This window comes from Nilaparvata lugens, chromosome 3 (assembly GCF_014356525.2).
Source record: "Nilaparvata lugens isolate BPH chromosome 3, ASM1435652v1, whole genome shotgun sequence".
Classification (NCBI taxonomy): domain Eukaryota; kingdom Metazoa; phylum Arthropoda; class Insecta; order Hemiptera; family Delphacidae; genus Nilaparvata; species Nilaparvata lugens.
The window spans coordinates 52714606-52736200 of NC_052506.1; the positions used below are offsets into that span (position 1 = coordinate 52714606).

Consider the following 21595-nt stretch of genomic DNA (forward strand, 5'->3'; position numbering starts at 1 on the left):
TGGTCAAACTGCTCCACTGCTCCAGCTAATGATAAAATTACTCCAGCTGCGAATGGATTTTTACGGTATTTGCAGTTCAACGGATGATAAGCCGCGTCCACACTATCCCGAATGGAGTCGATCGACACGGTCGATCGACACTGTTGAACAAGTGGTGACATGTCGCCCGGCTTTGTCGGCCCGAACCGAATTCAACCCGAATCAAGTCGGTTCAGATCGAGGAAGTCGAATAGAAATCAGTAGTGTGGACGTGTTGAACGAGATTGCGCAGCATTTCACACTGTTCTTCCAATATTTATTTTATTGAACATTATTTTAAGTTTATAATATTATTATGTAAATATTGCTTGCTTTGAAATTTTAAAGAGGCCCAATGATACGTAAGAATCTCCTGTTGCCAAAAAACGCAGAGTTACTGCAAGGCGCTGGCTCACTGAAATGGCTGGTCTGAATTTTGTGCCTTGTTTGATGATTACTGGTGCAATTTTATTTAATATATTTTCAAAATCAGAATTATTCATTCTAAAAAAGTTCTGGATGCCTACTACGTCACATCTGTATTCCAAATTCAAATCTTCAACATCATTATGCAATAAATCCTTCATAAATTCTTCAGTACTATACTTTCTTCTGCCTCGGACAAGGCTGGGCCTTACCCAAAATCTCCTTTGGCGGTGACGACGGCGATCATGATGACTTTCTGTAACTGCAATGATAATTGCAGCAGCCGCCACTGCAGCGTCCTACGAGTGACTCATTTATTCATTAACTTTAATTCAAATTCACTTCCACCGGCGTGTGTCGCTCGACTAGTCCACATTTACGGAGGTATGTAGCAAGTCAAATATCGAACGTGTCGATCGACACGTGTGGATTGACTTTGTCGATCGGCATAGTCTGGACGCGGCTTTATAGTACATTTTCCACGATGTTTCTATAGATTTTTGTTACAGAAAAAATCATATCCAATGATACTCATCATTCAATACAGCTCATTAATTTTTTGGAGATGAATAATATTTGAAAGCACTATCAACAATTTTAAGAGTAGAGTTTATTCTTTCATAGTCTAACATATCGATAAATCCGATTAAATTCCGTTTGAAATTGGAAACTCCTTATTGAATCGATGACCTCGAGTTCAAATAAAAAAGATGGCCGCCCGGTGCTCCATTCATTTATTACATTCTGCATGAGCCTGAGCGGGAAATGGATTTTTCTCAATTAGAGAGAGGAGAGTCTGTTATTTATGAAAATAATTCTATCGTGAAATGCAGCTAATAATGTCCAACAATGCACGCTAGCTTTCAGGAACGGGTTATTGGATATTGGAAATATCCTCGTTAAGCTTATTATTCATCAGTATCTGATCCTGGTTTGAATTCAATGCGTGCCTCCTCCATATATTCATGAACAATACAAACACTATATTCCGATTTCAATCTTTTTGTCCATACACTGATGTTCCTTGTCACTTTTTTTCTACTAATTTGTTTTATTTTGAATTTGAATTTAGGGAAATTTCTGGAGCTCAATGAATTTTAATGTTAAAATGATGAAGTAGGAAATTTGAAACTTCGTTCGATTTGAAACGTTTGTTGAACATTACTGAACTTACACGTCACTGAAATCTTCAAAACTAGATGATGTCAGTCTCATTGGATTTAGAGGATAGATTCTTCATGGTATTATTGATCCAGTAAAGAATTCTCAAAATACCAATTTTTAAGATAGTTATTCAATTTACTAAAAATAACTTTTAGTTGAGTTTTTTTTTTGTAAATGAATAACTTTTTCAAAAATTGATATTTTCAGAAAATTTTGGTTTTACTAGATCAACAATACCATGAAGAATCCATTCTCTGAATCTAATGGATTTATATCTTACCGAATTTGAAATGTTCTGTCCCAAAAAAAACATCAGGAGCTCATATCTCAAAAAGTAATGATCGGAAAAAATGTTTTCCCGAGAAAACTTTTTCATTTTGATAGCTTGATGATATATAAATCGAAAAACTTGGAAAAATATCACAAGTAGAAAGTTTATTTTTAGCCTTTGCACAGCCTTTTAATCATTTTTTGACTTGGAATAACTATACATAGAATGCACTCCAGATAATATCTCGTACGAAGTAAATTCATCATACATGTATAATGAATGCATTATTCAGTGATTTATGTCGATTATCCTGTTCTACATCTAGAGTATTGCTCAAGAATTCATAATTTTCCAATATCTTGAAATATACTATCTATTCGATGTCACTGTGTACTGTAATTACTGTAATTGATTTCACTCAGGAATTCAAATTATTCTGTAGCTACTCTCACATTGCATTCTAGTCACTGCATTTTACTGGAGCGAATAATGGTGGTGTTAGGATGGCATTTTCCTTCCTGAGCTGCTTTTATCTCACTCAATTTACATTTTGCTCGCATTCTATGTACTTGATGATGTCTCAAAGGCTTCTTTACCTTGCACTTTATTAGTCTCTATATTCGTGCATTCTGTCACATTAATATGCTCCCTCATTCTCCACAATGAAACTTCCGTATTCAATTCATGAGAACTGAGATAACGTCCTTTGTTCTCTGCAATATGCTTTCTTGAAAACATTATCATCATCTTCGCTGTGATTTTCGTGTCTGCTGATAACATTTGATTGTGAAGTTGAGCAGCTTTCCCAGGAGTAATATTCTCTGACAGCCATATGAATCTTGTTTCCAATCTGATCTATCTGATGAAATGTTATTGAGATCAAATTCACAAAAATCTATTATTCTTATCATTGAACAAAGAGCAGCATACATAAGATTTGTAAATACAAATAGAATCTTCTGCATCCTTCTCAAGACATTTTAATATATTATTCCTCAAGAAAGGAAGAATTACATTCTTACAAATTGTGCTGATGTCAGGAGCCCTAACGTTTCTTAACTACTCTCTCTTTGTAGAACCTTATGATGTAGGTATTTTTAATTCAATTACATAATAAATTATTATACCATCCCATCAAGCTTTAAAAGTTTCTCCTGAAGAGAAGTTATGTTTAACATGTGCTTTGGATGACGTTATTACCCTCTCATTGTTCTCCTCCTACTGATTTTATTTGGAAATAATACTTATGGAAAGATTTCTAAGCATTTTTGTATTTCTTCTTATATCAGCTCTTTTCCCAATGTGAGTATTGTTTGTCGTGTCAGGATTAGAATGATCGGATTGTCATGTCAACATTGGTCCCATCCGGATCCTCCCAGCTAGAAAAGCCCTGATAGATTGGTGTGATTTGCCTGATAGATGGAACTCAGTTATCCAGTGCAGACGCCATCAATCGATTGAGGACAGTTCACCCTGTTAACCCGAGCACAGCTTACAACTTACAGGAAAATAAGTGGGGGCTAATAATTGTTATCGTGTTGCTTTGTGGATTGAGGTTTTCTTTGTAATCGATTCTAGGGGTACTGTTATATGTCCCGGATTAAGCTAGTAATCTTCCCGGAGGTTAAGTAAACACTATTTGGACGATCAATGTGTGAGAGATTATCCGTTGGTGCTTTTCAGGAGTAGGTAGAGAGAGACATGAGCCGATGTAACTGTGAACCCAGTAGTCTATTCATTGGCCGACTTTATAAAACTACTAAATCTTTCTCGTTTCAGTGACTTCTCACTCTTCACATCCACGGCAACACTCACTGTTTTCTCCTCTCGATCCATTTGTAATCCTGTCTCTGTCTCTTGATTCCCCTTTTAATTCTTCCTCTTCTATCCTTTCTCACCTCTATTCATTAGAGCTGTTACCTGGCTAGGAGCAGTACACAGCCTCCATAATACAGTCAGAATCCACTGTTGTGGCCAGATCGATCCTATCATCTGATGGTGGCTTCTGCGCAGACTCCACACTACCTCCCTTCTCCTCCCCTTCATCACCATGGAGCAACAATCCCCCAACATCCCTTTTCCACCTCATCCTAGCTCCTACATCTCTTAGCTGGAATAATATATTTTTGCAAATAGCGCATTAATGAAACAATCATTGTATAACTATAGTGAGATCCATTTAATTCTGTTAGCATCCTTCATGGGTAGCAAGAATACTTCTCATCCAATGCCTCTCACTAGCCTTTGCTAAAGTAGGCCTAATGCATTTTTTGCAAATAGAGTATAAATAAAACAATCATTGTCAAACTATATTGAGATTCATTTCATATTAATGTTGTTCGCATTACTCATGAATAACGACACTACTTCTCATTGAATGCTTCTCACCAAACTAATAATAATAAGATCGAGTGACCTGTCTAATATAGTTATTTGTGCAACTAGTGCGCAAAGTAACAGTTTGCTGCACCGAAAGAAACGTTTACGCCCGAGCCGTAGGCTAGGGCGGAATGGTTTCTTGAGTGCAGCAGAGGAACTTTGCGCACGTATTTTACATTAAATTTTTCCTACAGTTACCATTGAATATGAAAAGTGGGTAATTAAGGGTAAAATTCCATGAAATCCATCAAATGTTTTTCTGTGTAATTTTATTATTAATAAATAAAATTGAATAATGTAGTAGTAAATGTAGTAAATGAATGAAGGGGCGGCTGTCACTCATGTGGTGGCTGTCCTCGTTGTCCGCAATATTATTATAACGTGCACCACAACACTATACCACTGTCATTGTTACCAACTTAATTTTTGTTTTCGTGCACTAATCCTCCATATAACCCACCAACTATTTTGCGTTGCTATGTTGCAAATCTGGAGTGCAGAAAAAATTTTTCCCGCACTAGAGCGGAAAAGTGATTCTTTGCGTTCTGTAATCAGTGCAGAAATGGTAACTTTTCAAGGTAACTGTCGGAAAATGTTATTTTTCTTATAACATTGAATTTCATCAGTAATATAGTTCTAATAATACCATCATTTTCAAAAGTCATGTGCTGAATTATAGGTTATATGACTCATACTTACACTAAATAAAAATTTAATTGTAACTTAGATAGAGAAATAAAGTTGAATTTTGAATGAATTATAATTTGAAAATGAGAATGAAATAAAACCTTATAGAAAAATAGAATAGTTTTTACCTCTCTTGTCTGCTTACAGTACCAACGTCCTGCTTGAATATCTATTCAATTTCGATCAAGTAGCAATGATATGTATGAGGTCACATTTCAGTGAAGAAATGCAATACATCTCAAAATTGTAGTTCATCCGTGATGCCTGAATTTTGTATTGTTCACTATTTCTGTCTTTCTCTACGTAATTGGATGACTGATAATCGAAGAGGCCCTTGAGACCATCTCATTCTAAACTCTCCAGAGCGTGCTCAAATTTGTTTCTTTTTTGTGTTTTTCAGGACAGACTATTTCCTGAAAGTGCGAGACAGATTTTTTTGAAATTTTCCGTGTTCTTCAAAGGATGTCACCTTTTTATTCTCACTTTTAATATACGAGCGCTAGCCTAAGTGTGGAGTAGTCGCACTTCAAAAGCATTGAGCACAATAGAGGTAGAAGACCTGGCTTTAGGTCACATTTGCAGACTAATAAAATGGGTCTTTTAATACAGTAAAGAGGCTTCATCGTGCCTTCCTTGTCGGAGCGCGTCAAAGCTGCAAATTATCCGTTGCACATCGTGCGCTTGGGCTTTAAAGCTCATCTTAGATCCACTATGAGTTCTATTACAACAGACACATAAGTAATTGGCGCACCCTCCAACTATTTGATAAAATTGCATTGTTAGTAACATTCAATACATGACATGGAATAAAATTGGCAGCTACAGAGCTCATATTAGCTCCGCTATGGATTCTATTTCATAATGGAAATAAGTAATTTACTCACTCTCTAACTATTTGAGAAATTCAATTCAATTACATTTATTTACAAAACACAAAGTACTATGAGAAAAACAATATACAATAGAACCATAATTACAATAACAGTAACAATGAATTAATATAACACAAAAAAAATAAAATTGCTAAAAATATGTGATGTGTAAAATTGAATTGTTAGTTATTACAACTGATACTTACAACTGTTACAACTGTTATCTTCTCTCTATGGTATCCTTTCTGATGAATGACTCAGATGTGGAATGAAATTGTAATAATTGTAATAAAACGTTAACTTCTCTCTATGGTATCCTTTCTGATGAATGGATCAGATGTGGAATGAAATTGTAATAATTGTAATAAAACGTTATCTTCTCTCTATGGTATCCTTTCTGATGAATGACTCAGATGTGGAATGAAATTGTAATAATTGTAATAAAACGTTATCTTCTCTCTTTGGTATCCTTTCTGATGAATGACTCAGATGTGGAATGAAATTGTAATAATTGTTGTATCGTATGAATTCGCGCTTAGATAAAAGAGCTCATCTCAGTTTCATTTTGGGTTACATTAAAGTAGGGGTATAAGTAATTAACTCACTGTTTAAAAATTGTATAGTTAGTTGTTTACATGAACAATAATGACTAAACAGCTCATCCGAGTTCCACTTTGAGTTCTTTCACAAGACGGATAAAAGCAGCTAACTCGATTTTCATTATTTCTAAAAATGTAGTGTTGATTGTTAGTATCATTTTTAATAGATGACTTAATGTGGAATGGCTATAAGTATTGTACATGAATTTGGCAATCTTCGTTGTTGGTATCATATTCAGTAATATACATAACTGTGCAATAAGAATGATAATATCATTTGCATATTATCAATAATCAAACTGAACCATAAAATTGGATCACAATTATGATTGGATATAACGATTTCATAATCAAACTGATAGCATTTTGTGAAAGTTATCGTTTGGTATCAGATTATTAACGAATCGACTTGTTGACTAAATTTTGCCTCAGAGTTTCATCTCTTGTAAAATATGTTTTCATGCTTCTTTTAGGATCAGGAACAGAGATTTAATTCCATGGTAACAACATTTGGAAATCTATCTTGATGAGTCCTGTTGAATGTAGGTCTTGAATTTTGATGTTGAATGGGGAGCTCAAAGATCAGACTAGGACTACGAGAGTGAAGTTGGGTCTGTGAAGACGGCGCTTAGAAGACGTCACTCGCCTAAATGGAAGGAGTCCGACACAGAAGGTCTCCTCCGAGATACAATGATGGAGAGTGTTACGTGATTGTAATATTTTAGCCGGTTGAAGATTGAAAGGCGATGGGATGATTCTAGGACGCGCCCGAGGTGCAGATTTGAAATCTCCTGCACAAATACGTAAGAAATTTCGAAAGGTCCATTGATTCTATCTCGGAGAGCACCTTGATTTGTCGTAGAAATTCGAAGTCACATTTTCGAGACATCACCGGGAGGGTGTCCCTTGGGAGAGGTGGCTCTTTCTACCTATACTCGAAATCCCCCCTCCCCCTTCTCTTCTTTCCCACGGATCACATCACACGACGCGGATGAACGCGCCTGTGCGTGTGTCCTGATGTTTCCCATCTCACACCAACCCCCTCTCCATCAAGTTATCTGACGAGGTTAAATATCTGCTGCTTGCTCCTTCATAAATTAATCCTCTTCATGCCTCCTACTCCGGCAAGGCCTTCCTGGATTGGGATTCGCCGAGCAAACAGTGTTAGGGGGTCAACTGCAAATGGGTTTACTTTGCAAATGTTCGCGCTCCTCCGTCTAATCCTTTTGGTAATGGATTTTCTAAACGCGAACATATGTATCAGTCATTACAACTAAAACACAGCTGCATACTGTAGAAAGGATGATTACCGGAAAAAAGTGATTGGAAATGAGTGTTTTCAATAGATTCTTCTTCTCTTTTCTAAATTATTCACTTTCCAAGATGATGTACTATGAAATCGTATGTATGTTCTCTAATCTGATCACCGCCCTTGTAAACATTTACTGTACTTAGGAATTGATCGGAATCAATATTTAGATTCGAAGTTCAATTTACGTTTCCCCGCTTCAATTTAAAAGATAAGTACACACATCATCCATCCCATTGATACAATATTCCGTGATTTTGTGGATGAGGTTTATTTGAAATGAAAGTAATCCTACTGATATTCTAAAGGAGTATTTAATGATTTCAAAATCACCGTCCATTTTAAATATTCCAGGTTTTCTTCCATCAGTTTGATTAATTTAATACGATGTACAGTATTTAGAAGGACCCAGAACTACTAGGAGTTTGCCTCTTTAATTCCACTTACTGGGATTTCACGGAATTTTAGCCTCATTAAGTAAATTGACATCTATAATACCGTGAGATCCAACATTGGATCACTTTTCTTTGTATATGATGACTTTTAATCAACTATAAGATATTTCAATAGTTCGATATTGAAGCATTGTCATAATATCAAAACGTTACTTATCAGAACTATCTTCAGAATTAAACATCACACAGTATCTGGCCTTGTTCACAGTTACATTGTATTGCAGTTTGTAAGAAGGTTGGAGAGAGATTTGAAAAAAAGTCATATTATTCCGCTCAAATGGCATTTGGTAATACATATAACGTTGCTTCTCACTTTAAAGTTTCTTATTAGAGTGAATGATCATTGTATAATCTAACTACAATCACTGAATGATCACCAAAAGTGAAAATCTGTTGTTCGGTTCGCTTTTAGTGCCGATTGTGGTCACACAATTTAAAACTCGGCGCTAGCGTTGACAAAGATGGATAGTCTCATGAGAAAAGAGCAGTTCCGATTAACCGTCACTGTTTCAAACGTCAGTTAGTGGGTTGGAGATAGATTTGAAAAAAACTTCATATTATTCCGCTCAAATGGCATTTGGTAAAACCGTAGGAAGCAATTAAAACTCTCTATAAACTCGAAAAAGTGCTTTTCCAAATGTGCCAACCTGGAGAGCATTAAACGTGCTCTGATACAATATTTGGTAACAAAACTGAAAATATGTTCGGTTCAAAGTGGAAAGTAGTTGTTGGTAGTAGTTCGAATAGACAGACTAGTAATTCATAAATCCTTCAGTTCATTGGATGTGAGTGGTTCATTTCAAATCTTATTACATGCAGTAATTCTCTCTCTATTTCCAAAACGATTTTACAACTCTTTTCTTGATCAATACTTCTCCAGCATTTGAATTTTGATATACTCGTATATCGGGAAATAAATGTCATGTGTTCTTGAGTCGAATTCAATATATAGGAGATTCTCTAATATGATTGTTTATCACTTATAATATTTTATTATTGGAGATGGAGATACAATTTCCTATAAATATCATATCCAATTCTTTCACATCTGGTATTGGAAGAGTATAATTGATCACCAAATAAACTCAATAATATTTTAATATTCAAATAATCAACCAAAAGAATAAATTAATGATTATAATAATTAAATACAATACGATCAATAGAATACAACAAAGACAATACAGATATAGAGGTACATTTCCTATTGCATTTTGTGAAATTCATCTATTAGTAATAATTATCTAAACGAGATGTATATTAGTATTTCAGTAGTTTGAATAAAGAGTTAGTAAGATAGCTGGGAATATTAATGAGAACCGTTGGAATTCATTTTCGGAAAACAATCAAGGAATGAATCTGAGCGAGCGGCAGCCATTTATTCGTGGAAGCTGTGGGTCGATGATTCTAGCACGTTTTCCACAAATCCTGGTGATATAAGGATCAATTACGAGCGGCGCGGAAGAACTGAGCTCCCGATTAATTACTTCCGAAGAGCAGTAGATCTAAAAGTTTACACCCAGAAAGAGATCGTATGCTTCTTTAAGGTCGGCACTTTCGCAGATGAATCTTGAATGGAATCACTCCGAGCCTTAAGTAAGGAATAATAGAGAATTACGGCCGGCTAGAAGCAGATAGCGGCAACAATTTCCAACATAGAAGTTGAAATTGTTGAAGAAGAACGGAATAGGTTGCCAAAAGTGTTGTAAAACTTTAAATGCAGAGTGTTTGGAATGTACAAGTCTAATTCGTTAATTTTGCCACTCAAATGGGACACGCTATTAGGCGTTCTGCGGAGCTGAGTAGAAAGAGGGACGGGTCACAGTTGGACTAAACTGTATCTCATTAATTAGCGTCTTATTGGATCACTACTGTTCATCTACAGTTTTGCTACAGTTTAATGGACTATATATTTTTTCTGAGTTTATCAACATTGATTGATTTATTGTTTATAAGATTCGATTACTATTATTGTCAAATTCCTTTGTCTATGTAAACAGTCGCCATGACTACAATTAGTTGCTCTTTCAATAGAATGAATAGTATATCCGTAGCCAGCTTATTGTGATCAATTATTGTTCATGTGTATTCTACAAATTCAATCAATGAATTTGAGTTGGAATTGAAATATCTCCTTTCACAACGGTACATTATTATCTCACATACAATGCTATGCAATCTATCCTGATGTGCATCCATTGCTACTGATATTTCAGCTACGTCGCCGACTATGATCAGTCTGGAGTCATCCCTTTTCTTCTTTATCCTCTTTTTTATTCTTCCGTCATTCTACACCTTTTCCTCCCCCCTTCTCATCACAATCTGCTCCTCCTTCATCTACACACTCCCCGTATCTTCTTATTTCTCTTTTATTCATCTTCTCCTTATACTTCTCCTTCTTCTACTTCTCATTATGCTCCCCCTCTTCCTTCTCCGTCTTCTCCTTTCCCTCTTTCTCTTCCTTCTCCACCGTCTTCGCTTCTGCACCTTCTCCTCATTCTCATCCCTCTTTTCACATCTTCTCCACCTCCATCTACACACATCTTCAAGGGCATCTTCCCCTTTTTTTATTCAACTTGTCTTATATTTTATTCAATTTTCCTCTCTCTTTCTATTTCTCTCTCCTTGGTTTTCCATTCCCCCCACTCCTCTCACTTCTCCCACGTCCTCTCATCTCCTCTTATCGTGTTCTATCTTTTTCTCCCTTCTCTTACCTGTTTTTTTTCAACCTCTTTCCCATTAATTCTATCTTCTTTCCCCCAATCTGAACTTCCAGAATTCTGAATTGTAGCACTACATTTCCTCATCTTTCCCAGTTTGTTCATCTGAAACACCCTCTCATTGACCCAACAATCTACCAACCCTCTACCGACTGTCTGTCTCTCTTTCCCGAAAACACACCTTATCCCACATTCCTTTTTACTCACCCACCAACCCTCACCTTCTGTCACTGCCCCCTGGATATTACATACAATCTCGCCTAGAATCAATTTGGAAAATTATGTTCGTTAAACTTGGTGTATGCGCTCTGTCTGATTAAATAATTGAAATGTTTGCCGTGATGCGACAACGGCTGACCTCGCTCTCTCCGGCTGAATTTCCGCCGAGGGTGTTGTCCACAGTCCAGTTGGTCCATCTCATCTCATCTCATCTCACTCTGGCTGAGCAGCTAATTGCACTTTCCACTCTCACCTCCGATAATTAGATTCATCTTGTAGAATTTTTTTCAACATTCATTCATTGCTTTCATTGCTTATTCAATATGTCATTTCTACTTGGTTGTGATATCCAACTCGGGTACACTGAACTCATGATCAATTCATATTATACTGATTGCAGTCTTCTCTTCCATCAAGTGATATCTATTCTGTAATTGATACGGTATTTGTTTCAATATTGATGCTGGTTTGTCTTTATTGATGTGCGATTGCAATTAGTGAATAATTTATTACTGTTGATAATAACATCGCCTATTCAATTACATCATCACTATACATGAACATATTTCATAAGCCAATATCTCCTTCTGAATTCTCGTGAATTGAATTATACGAATATCTGTGAACTGGATATCAAAGTCACAATCTCTACCCGATAGAAATGTACCATTCGAAAGCGTGCAATGATTTATTCTTGAACAATAATGATGTTTGTCGCATCATGACAAACATATGCTGGAAGCAGTTCTTGCTCTCTCATAAATAATTTGATAGATTTTGCCAAGTTATCCATTGAAGCCACCTTTGTGTGAAGATTAGTTATGATTGTTGATTATTGCTACTTGTTTGAAGTATCCAATCCCAGTTGAAAATATGTTATTCTTGATTGGGATTGATTTGAACCCCAGCACCCCCTATGCATAAGTCAGATTTCCTAAAATACTCAAAAAAGAGAGTTTTGGTTACTTTTATATATTTTATAGTGCTGAAGGTCACTAGAGTTATAATGTAACGTAGCGTCTACGATTTCATTGCACCCACTTTCATGAAGTTTGCACCGAAACAGTGGGCGGAAAGTGGTGAAAATCGCTCAACATACGATTTACAAGGCACAGCTAGCCTTGTATTATGATATTGGAAATTGCCAGGCTGGAAACTAGGCCGTGTGCTATACGTTGTGCGATTTTTACAAATTTTCGTCTACTGTTTCCATTTCTGCGCGACTGAATGAAAGTTGGTGCAATTGCATCGTAGATCTAGTGATTACAGATCTAGTGACCTTGAGCACTATGAAAATATATAAAATCCAAAAATACTTCATTTTTGGGTACTCTGACAGGCTATTAATCTGTAATGATGTCTGGATAACAAGCGGACCGAGAGTAACTATATCAATATACAAAGCAGGAACTGTCACAGAATCAATACCAAAGATGTAATTTATTACAGCTGTCCAACTGTTTGACAACATTGTTGGCAGCTGCAGTGAGACTCACTTCAGACTAGCAGCATTGGGTGAATGGGAAGCAACGATGTTATGTGTAAGGAATGCTGACAGTTGAGAGTGAATTTCACCATGGAACTTGATTATCACAGCCATCAGCGCAGCGACTGCCCCAGCCCCCAGCCCCGAGCCCCGAGCCCCCAGCCTCGAGCCCCGAGCCTCGAGCCAGCAGTGCAGTGACAAGTTGCCGACTACCCATTAAAAATATACATTTTTAGCCGTGGTCGTCTCCAAAGTTGAACGGCGACTATTGATAATGATCGTGACTTGGATTGATGGCTACACGATTGGAAATCTACAATTCGCAACAGTTCACAAACAATTCAATATTATATGCATTGGGAAAGAGGTCATAATTATTAAATGTTGATATAATGATAGGCAATATAATAAATTATTGTGATATTGGTTGACGCATTCTGTGGATCATCAATACTAATATCAGAAAATGTATTTAGGAAAACTTCCATTGACAAAAATACACAGTGAAAATATAACGTCACTTTATGTATCTAGTATCTTATATTATATATTTTTGTATTGTATCTGTATTGTATCTTTTTATTATATTTATATTGTATTATACTTTTAAGTATCTTGTATTCACTTTATATTAAATTTATAGTATCTTTTCAACTCTAATAAACGGTATCTCACAAATGCTCAGTTCTACAATCTGCTTGATGGCTTCAAAGACAATATATGAAGCAATGGAGCAAAGATATGGAGTTATTATTGTGTTTCTCGATTATGGGATGAAAAAAATACTTAAATTGAAATATTTCATCGTTGATTAATCATCCGTTCCAGAGCGCATTTCAATGAATTCTCCACAGATTCCTAGATAAGGGTTACAAAACCATGTTTTGAACAAAATGTGTTGAAAGCATACTGCTCAAAATTTTCCGTCATCATTGAATTTTAACTGTTCATTAGTCCAAGTATTTCAAATTTAGCACGTTTGATGCATACAACGCACAAAATTATATTTGAGAGTAGGCCTAGTCGTGAGGGAACTTTAATTGCAACAGAATCCTATCAAGGTCCACTTATCAGAACTGTTGAAATTGATGAACATGTTGAAATTCCTGGCGATATTTATCACCATGAAAGACTTTTGTCTTGTTTGCAAACAATTGTACAGAAACTGATGACGCAAATCAAATTTTAATGCTGATGGAAGCAAGCATCACCCTTATGCTAATTTACCACCATTGTTCAGGAAGATTGAAGAACGAAGAAATTCCGACGGAAATTGAAAAACAAATTGCGAATTGCTGTTTGAAACGTTATCACTCAATTAGGAAAAGCGAGCGAAACGGTACAGCGAGAATGCTGGCTACGTCGTTTTTTAAACGCTGCGGTAGGAATGTTTGACTGCTTCTGTTTTCCAGGTAGTGAGAGAGACGAGGGAGAGAGAAATAAAGAGAGAGAAAGAGAGAGTGAATGGCTAATGTGGCGAATTTGGCGGCTAAGCATGTGATGTAAGGCTATGATGTGGAGTTTAGTGTAGAGTGCGAGTGAAAAGGTATGACGACAAGATTGGCGAACGAGTGAGAGAGCGAATGGTTTGGTGCAGAAAGGTGGAGTGTTTAGATGTGAAACGAGCTCTTTTTGGCCGAACAGCGGGCGTTCATATTACTTTATGGATATTGGACTGGTCGAGATGCGCTCAAACATTTCATTCCCTTTAAGTTCTCGGCACCTACGTACACACCACCTATCCCTCCCCTTTCCGTTGCTATTGAGTGTTTGGCCCTCCTTGTCACTCGCATGCCATCCCTGTACACTCTAGCCGTACACTCACACTCATGTGCACACATATCAACTCACTAGAAAGAGATTTTCTTCCCTTCTCTCATTTCCCGATTCTATATTCTCCTCTTTTCCGACATTCCCTTTCTTCTCCTGAATCGCATCCTTATCTGTGCCAACCGACACAGCTAAAGAATGCCGTGTATAAGCATTCGAGAAAGAAATGAAACCTCAACTTCCTTGCGTCTAACGTTAAAATGAGAGAGTTGAGGCAAAGTGTTGCACTAAATAGGAATGTATGTTCTGAGCGAGAATCTGCTGAAACCGGTGAAGTATTACACAAAAAATATTGAGAGTGGAAGATTGTGTGAGCAATACTCTTACAAGCGACCTCATAAGTCTGTATTATCTCCATAAACATTTTCTTTTTATTCAATTTTGGATAAATAATGGATGCTCTTATTCACGGCTCATTTCTCAGCTCAGGAATTTATCCACTACAAACTATGAGATAGTTTCATTGTTCGTTTACAATAATTTCATAGTGTATCCGTGGAAGTAATGGAACCTTATTTTCAAACAAGTTTGAAAACCAGCGTTGTGAAGAGAATTGAAATATTTTTCATGCTTCTTCTCACTATACTGCTCCTCTAGAATGATGAAGCTTTATCTTCCATACATTTTCGTCTTCAAGATTTGAGACTCATTATTTATTACGAGTCTTCCAGTTGAAAATGCAGTTTATAAAAATGAAATGGTTTGTGGATCAACTTTATTCTTGAGTTACTCCATGAACTGACAGCAACACAATATGGAAAGAGATATTTCGCCCCATTTCTCCAACTTGGAACATCATAAACTTTTTTCAATGAAAATATACATTCATGTTTCACTGTAAACTGTCCACTTCTCCTATAAACGAGATCGATGCTCCCCTTCAACTAATGCTGACATTTTGAAGTGAGTCTCATTTTAGTGACTTGAAATACATGGCATTTTGAAGTACGTATAATCAATTGCATCTAAATGAGTATCTTTTAGGGTATCTAAGGGTATCTAAGAGATACATCAATCCTACTGCATAATTTATCATTTTATCTTACACTTCAACTTTACAAATTTTTGTTGTTTCTTATCTGATCTCCTCCCGAGCCTCTCAATCACTTTCAATGGACTCATTCTCGAAGAAGTACTTTATTACACTTTTGGAATAGCTTGCTCCCCCACAGATGGACGTAGTACGTTGTGAATCATCTCTGCGTTATTTCAAGTGAGACTGACAGAAAACAGTGACATCCGAGAATAATGGGGAGAAGATGTATTTACTCAGCCCTCAAATCGACTCTAGAATTTTATTTTTTTCGCCAGAATGGAGTGACCAAGTGACGTTTGCCCCGTAAGAAAACAATCTAATTTGGGAAGGAATTGCAATGTGTGTAGTGTTTTGGAGGGAACTTCTATTTGCACCGTACTGAAAGCTCCTTCTTGGCAAGGAGGAACCTCCCCTAAGTGGTTGCAAAGAGGGATGATCCCTACAAATCCTCGACGCTCTTTCGCTTTCAGAAAATCGCATAGCGGTCTCACCACAACACTTGGGCATATCGCATCTCGTGGCCTTTTGTGTTTTCATGAACTTGCCAAAACAAAGGTGCAGACTGCCGCGCCATGCTGCAAATCTCTGCTTTATCTTCTCTCTGTCGGAACTGTTTATTTGTACGGCTTTAACGCTCGCTCACAATCATCCCAGTTGCTTCGGAATCAAATTACACATTCAAGGTTCAGTTCATGGCAATTCATCCATATCAATTTCCCCATTTTCAATTTCAATTTATTTCACACAACAACAACACATGAAAAGCAATTAGATGAAAATAGTTACAAGTTACAATGATATCAACTTCTTGCAACTATCAATCTTGTTCCATATAGATTGTGAAATAATTTTGCATGAAATCCATCAGAAATTAAGCGAGAATATATGAATAATGAGAAAAAGTGGATGAAATTCTTGGCACCTAATTTTCTAGCACACAACAGTTCTTGGCTCAACTACATTATTTTTGGAATTGATTCCTACAACTCTTCAAAAACTTGTTAGCTCAGAGTGGACTCTACTCATTCTGCTAAAGAACATACTTCTCGAACCTCGTGCTGCCTTCAAAGTATGTCAATATTCTTATCTACGTTGAACATTCTTGAAAAAATCTTCTACTCTCTTCCTCTTTCAGTAGCCCGATGACTTCTGTTGAAAATCCTGAATTGTACTGATTTGGCACGATCAAGAAAACATAGAATTCCAGAGATTACTTTCTCAGCAAATTCTTGTTGTTTGTTCACATTGCTTGGCAAACTGCTCGCTAAAATCTTTTTCTCTCTCTTCACAAGTCGGTCCACTGGTGTGGACCGTACGAAGTCACTTTAATGAAAATGTAAGTTAAACATGTAAACTCTATGAAGGAATTTTTAAAAAATTTCTCTGTGACTCTGAGACCTGTTCTAGGAATAAATTAGTGACTTTTCAATTGGTATTCAATGCAAGTTACTTACAGCTGAACTCTTTTGCTCCAGATCATTTGATGAAAAGAAACTGGCAAATACACATTTATTCCAAACTCTTGGTAACAGTAGTGACTAGTGAAGTAATGATTAAAATTCACTAAATCCATTCCTAGTTGCATGTTGTCATTTTGATGGCTATCTATTCACCAATTTACTCCGAATTGCAAAGTCGAATTAGCTCTGAAGAAAGGCCGATATACACTGAAAAAAAAAAGGAAATGCTCTGAAGATTTGTTGTATTCTGTTCTATTCTAACTATATCATCAACTCTCTCTTACCTGTTCATTCATCCATTCTTTGATTCTTCCCTAAATGGATGAATGTGAATGGATCAATGAGAATGCATCAAGTAGAAAGGATCAATGATAAGATTATTACTGAAAGTTTGACAGCAACATTCTTTCATTATTTTGTGAAATGTTTATTAAGACAGCAATAAATGTCAATCTTAACCATTTGCTATCAGTAGAATGATTTTTCAACTAACATAAAATTGTACGAAATATCCAGAAGATGAATCAGAAACAGAGATACACGCTGAATGAAACACATTACTTATTCGAATTTCACATTATTTTTCGTTAGCCAATGATAAATAATGATGTTAATTCCATTAAAACAATATTTCAGTGTGCTTTCGTTGAAGGAAAGCAAAAGACAATTTTAACGTTTCACAGATTCTGTTTTGTTCCAGCAGAGATTTCTAACGAATAAAGTGTCTTAATTATGTGCAGAGACAAAGAAAATGTCATTTAAGAACAGCTATGAATCCTTCCAGTTAAAGAGTTACAGGAATAATGGCGCTCGTTGTAGAAGAGATGCTTTTGTGTGACGCCATGCTGAATTCTGAATGCTGTTGAGCACTTGTCGCCAAGAGCGAGAGCTTGTTTGTCAAATGTAACCAAAGTCTAAACATCTCCGACTTGAGAAAAGAATAATTCAATTATTTCTGTCTTCTGATATCTTTCAAACTGCGACACTCTTGCAGCCGCTGTCATAAATTGAAGAAGACAAAGAAAACGCCACTGATTATCGATTGAAAGTGTTATTCATTCGTTTTGTCTGCTGTCATAATAAGGAAACGCCTACAACAATTTGATCTCAGGAAGAAGGAAACAGCTTTAACAATTTGGAATTAAGCATTTTAGATTCCAATTCAATCCTGATGTTAATCATATGTATTCCATGCCATATTGTTCCCAATGCATGAAATGAATATGATTCACATCAGGATTCAATTGGAAAATAAAATTCTTATCCAGTTTTAACAAGTGAGCACTAAACATAATTTCACACATTCACTTATTTTCTGATTATCCATTGAACTTTACTATATTTATTATAAATGAGAAAAACGAAGATTCAGCATCGAAAATCTTCATTACTAGAATTATGTCGATTGAGTTTTCCATAGTAAGGCTATTTTGTAGGAGACAGCGATAATAATTCGCAAGGATGAAATTGTCATGTAACTGTTGTTATGTCTTCTTGTTGAAAGATTTGAATCGCATTCAGTGTCTTCCTGCAAAGAAAATGGGGAATGTTACATCATATTTATCGTTTCTATTGTGAGTACTGTTCTCTATAACACTCTATGTGCTCCTGTCTACAGGTTACCAAATTTCTCTATTAATGTTCATACTTCATTGAACATTCAGAAAATGTTCAATGAAGTATTAAATCGTGAATGAACAATCAAGTACTGTAACACTTCCCATTGAAATATCCTATGGAAGCTACGTTGGCAGATAACTAGCTTTTAGAAATATGAAGCATTCCCTCTATGAATACATCGTGACCGAAATCAATCTATTTTCTGTGTTCTGTATATCATACAGTTAGTTGGTAAAAACAAATTAATTCATGTCATACTGATCTGTACCCACATGACGAAATACCTGGAAGCCCATTGAACATGGTTACTATTGCTCCAGGATCTATGAATGGAAATTTGATTGAATGTTTGCACGGCTCATCGTACTCTCAATCATGATGATCAACCCACAGCAATATCATGTGAGAGAATAGAATCCGAATAAAGCTGTCAATAGTGTTTTAATGGCTTATTCTGTTGGAAAGGAAGATGAGTCGAATGAGAATTGGTGATGGATTTATGTAGAGAAAAAAATTATGTTGATCATCCTTATTATTCCACATCAGTAAATCCAACTCACATAGTAGATCACATAGTAGACATCCAATAATTATGATATCATTCTTCAAACACCCTGAACACTTCGAAAACTGCAAGAGAAGGTAAACGATCAGTTTTTTTTTTGTTTTTTTTTAGGGTGGGGGGGTTTCACAAAAATAGTCGTACATAGTATGGAATCAACCCCCAACATTCCTGCTCCAGATGATGACTTGAACTTCTACTCCTCCAGATACTTCTGTATATGATAGAATTTATTTTAAACTTGGCTATAGCGTCCTTATGGATTCATTCAATCTTCACTTTTATTATAATTTGCATTGAATCGAGCTCGACCTTTCTAATGGCCTTTTCTTCCACATCAATTTCTCATGGATATTTTAGTCCATGACTAAGCATTGCTTTCCTTTCAAATCAAGATTGCTCCAGTCAATCGAGATTGGATGGATTCACAATCATAAAGACGAACATTCAGAGGGGATATTTATTTGTTGCACCCTCGGTTTCTATGAGGCGAAAACTTGGTGCATGCACTATCTCGAAAAGCTAACCTCATTCGACCCCGTATTATTTATGGAAAAATGAGAAAAACATTGTTCATTGCTGGGAGCAGTGGCTTTATGTTCGATCAGATAGAGGCCGAGAAAATAAAGTAGGGGTTCGTGCGGGGGTTTAGGGGTGAAGGGACTTTTTGACAGCAATCTTGTGGAAGACGAGGAGGAGGATGAGGAGTAGGAAGGGGAGGCGCTTGTCTGTCCATCGCATCCCGGGACGGGAGCTTTGGACGTAGGGTCGGCTTTAGGGTGACATTCCAAGAGAGATTGAACGGACAAGGAAAGCGGCGGACCCAGCAACAAAATATAAAAGAACTTATGACAACGTTGATCCAAGCGATTGTGTATAAGTCCCGGGTCCCTTCATCCCCCCCCCCACCCTCACCGAGGCCTTGCACTCAATCCACATTTGTGTCAAAGAGAGCATGTTGTAGCTGGATGCTCTCCCCCCCCCGTTGCTTGTTTCAAGTTCCTCTTCCGATTTGTAACTTGAAGCATCTACATGATATTGGTCATTCTATGTATATTGAATCTGCCTACTTCATCACACCAATTCTGGGATATTGTTTAAAAAATCTGGTGTGGCGCACTCACACAACTTTCCTTGCCATTACGAAAATTGATTACCTGTTGCTGGTGTTCCCGCGCATCTGAAGTCTACTAATTCAAAGATCTGAGCCAGCTGGTGTCAGGACAATAACGCTGGAGACAAACGATGTCTGCTATCTCTTCATAGTGAATGATTTAATAGAATCAACTGTTGCCAACACTTTGCAATTGAAATAATCACATTTTATCGAATTTCGAGCTTATTTTCAATTTTAGGTGAAAATTTTACTGAACATTAATTGTAGAGATTTTCATGCTCAATCTTTTCCACTTAAAATTTTGTATCTGAAGCCTGATAATTTGGGAATCTAAAATCAAACTTTGCATAGATGGAGCGGAGCTCCTGAAATTTTTACAGATATGAGACTTGTGGAAATTGATAGAGCTTATCAAATTCCAAGTCGGTCCGTTAATTGGGAGATGAGATATCGTGTACACAGACGCAAATACACTCACACACACACACACACACACACACACACACCACACACACACACACACACCACACCACACACACACACACCACACACACACACCACACCACACACACACACACACACACACACACACCACACACACACACACACACACACACACGCGCACACACACACACACACACACCACACACACACACACACACACACACACAACACACACACACACACACACACACAACACACACACACACCACACACACCACACACACACCACACACACACACACGCGCACACACACACACACACACAACACACACACACACCACACACACACACACACACACACACACCACACACACACACACACACACAACACCACACACACACACACACACACACACCACACACACACACACACACACACACATGCAGACCAATACCCAAAAACCACTTTTTTGGACTCAGGGGACCTTGAAACCTATAGAAATTTAGAAATTGGGGTACCTTAATTTTTTTCGGAAAGCAATACTTTCCTTACCTATGGTAATAGGGCAAGGATAGTAAAAATGATAGGGGAATATTTTTTTTGAATGAAAAAGACTAAGAAATTGTCAAAAAACCACTGATTTATTGATAATTAGAAAGACCGGTTTCGGTTATTACACCATTGTCAATCTCTGATAAACAGAGATTGATAAACAGATGAGTTTATCAGAGATTGACAATGGTGTAATAACCGAAACCGGTCTTTCCAATTATCAATAAATCAGTGGTTTTTTGACAACTTCTTAGTCTTTTTCATTCAATATGAATAATTACCACAATATCAACTTCTGAACTACACAAAAAGGGAATATTTTTTGTTTGAATGCCTGTATTATTGTATTAGTTGTTTTCAATAAAATC

At 36.7% G+C, this 21595-nt stretch overlaps 1 protein-coding gene across 1 annotated transcript in view; it reads left to right on the plus strand.

Annotated features, from left to right (window-relative positions):
• Window positions 1-21595, plus strand: part of LOC111047435 (nephrin) — a 535400-nt gene that overhangs the window by 463446 nt on the left and 50359 nt on the right. The gene's annotated exons all lie outside the window — the stretch shown is intronic.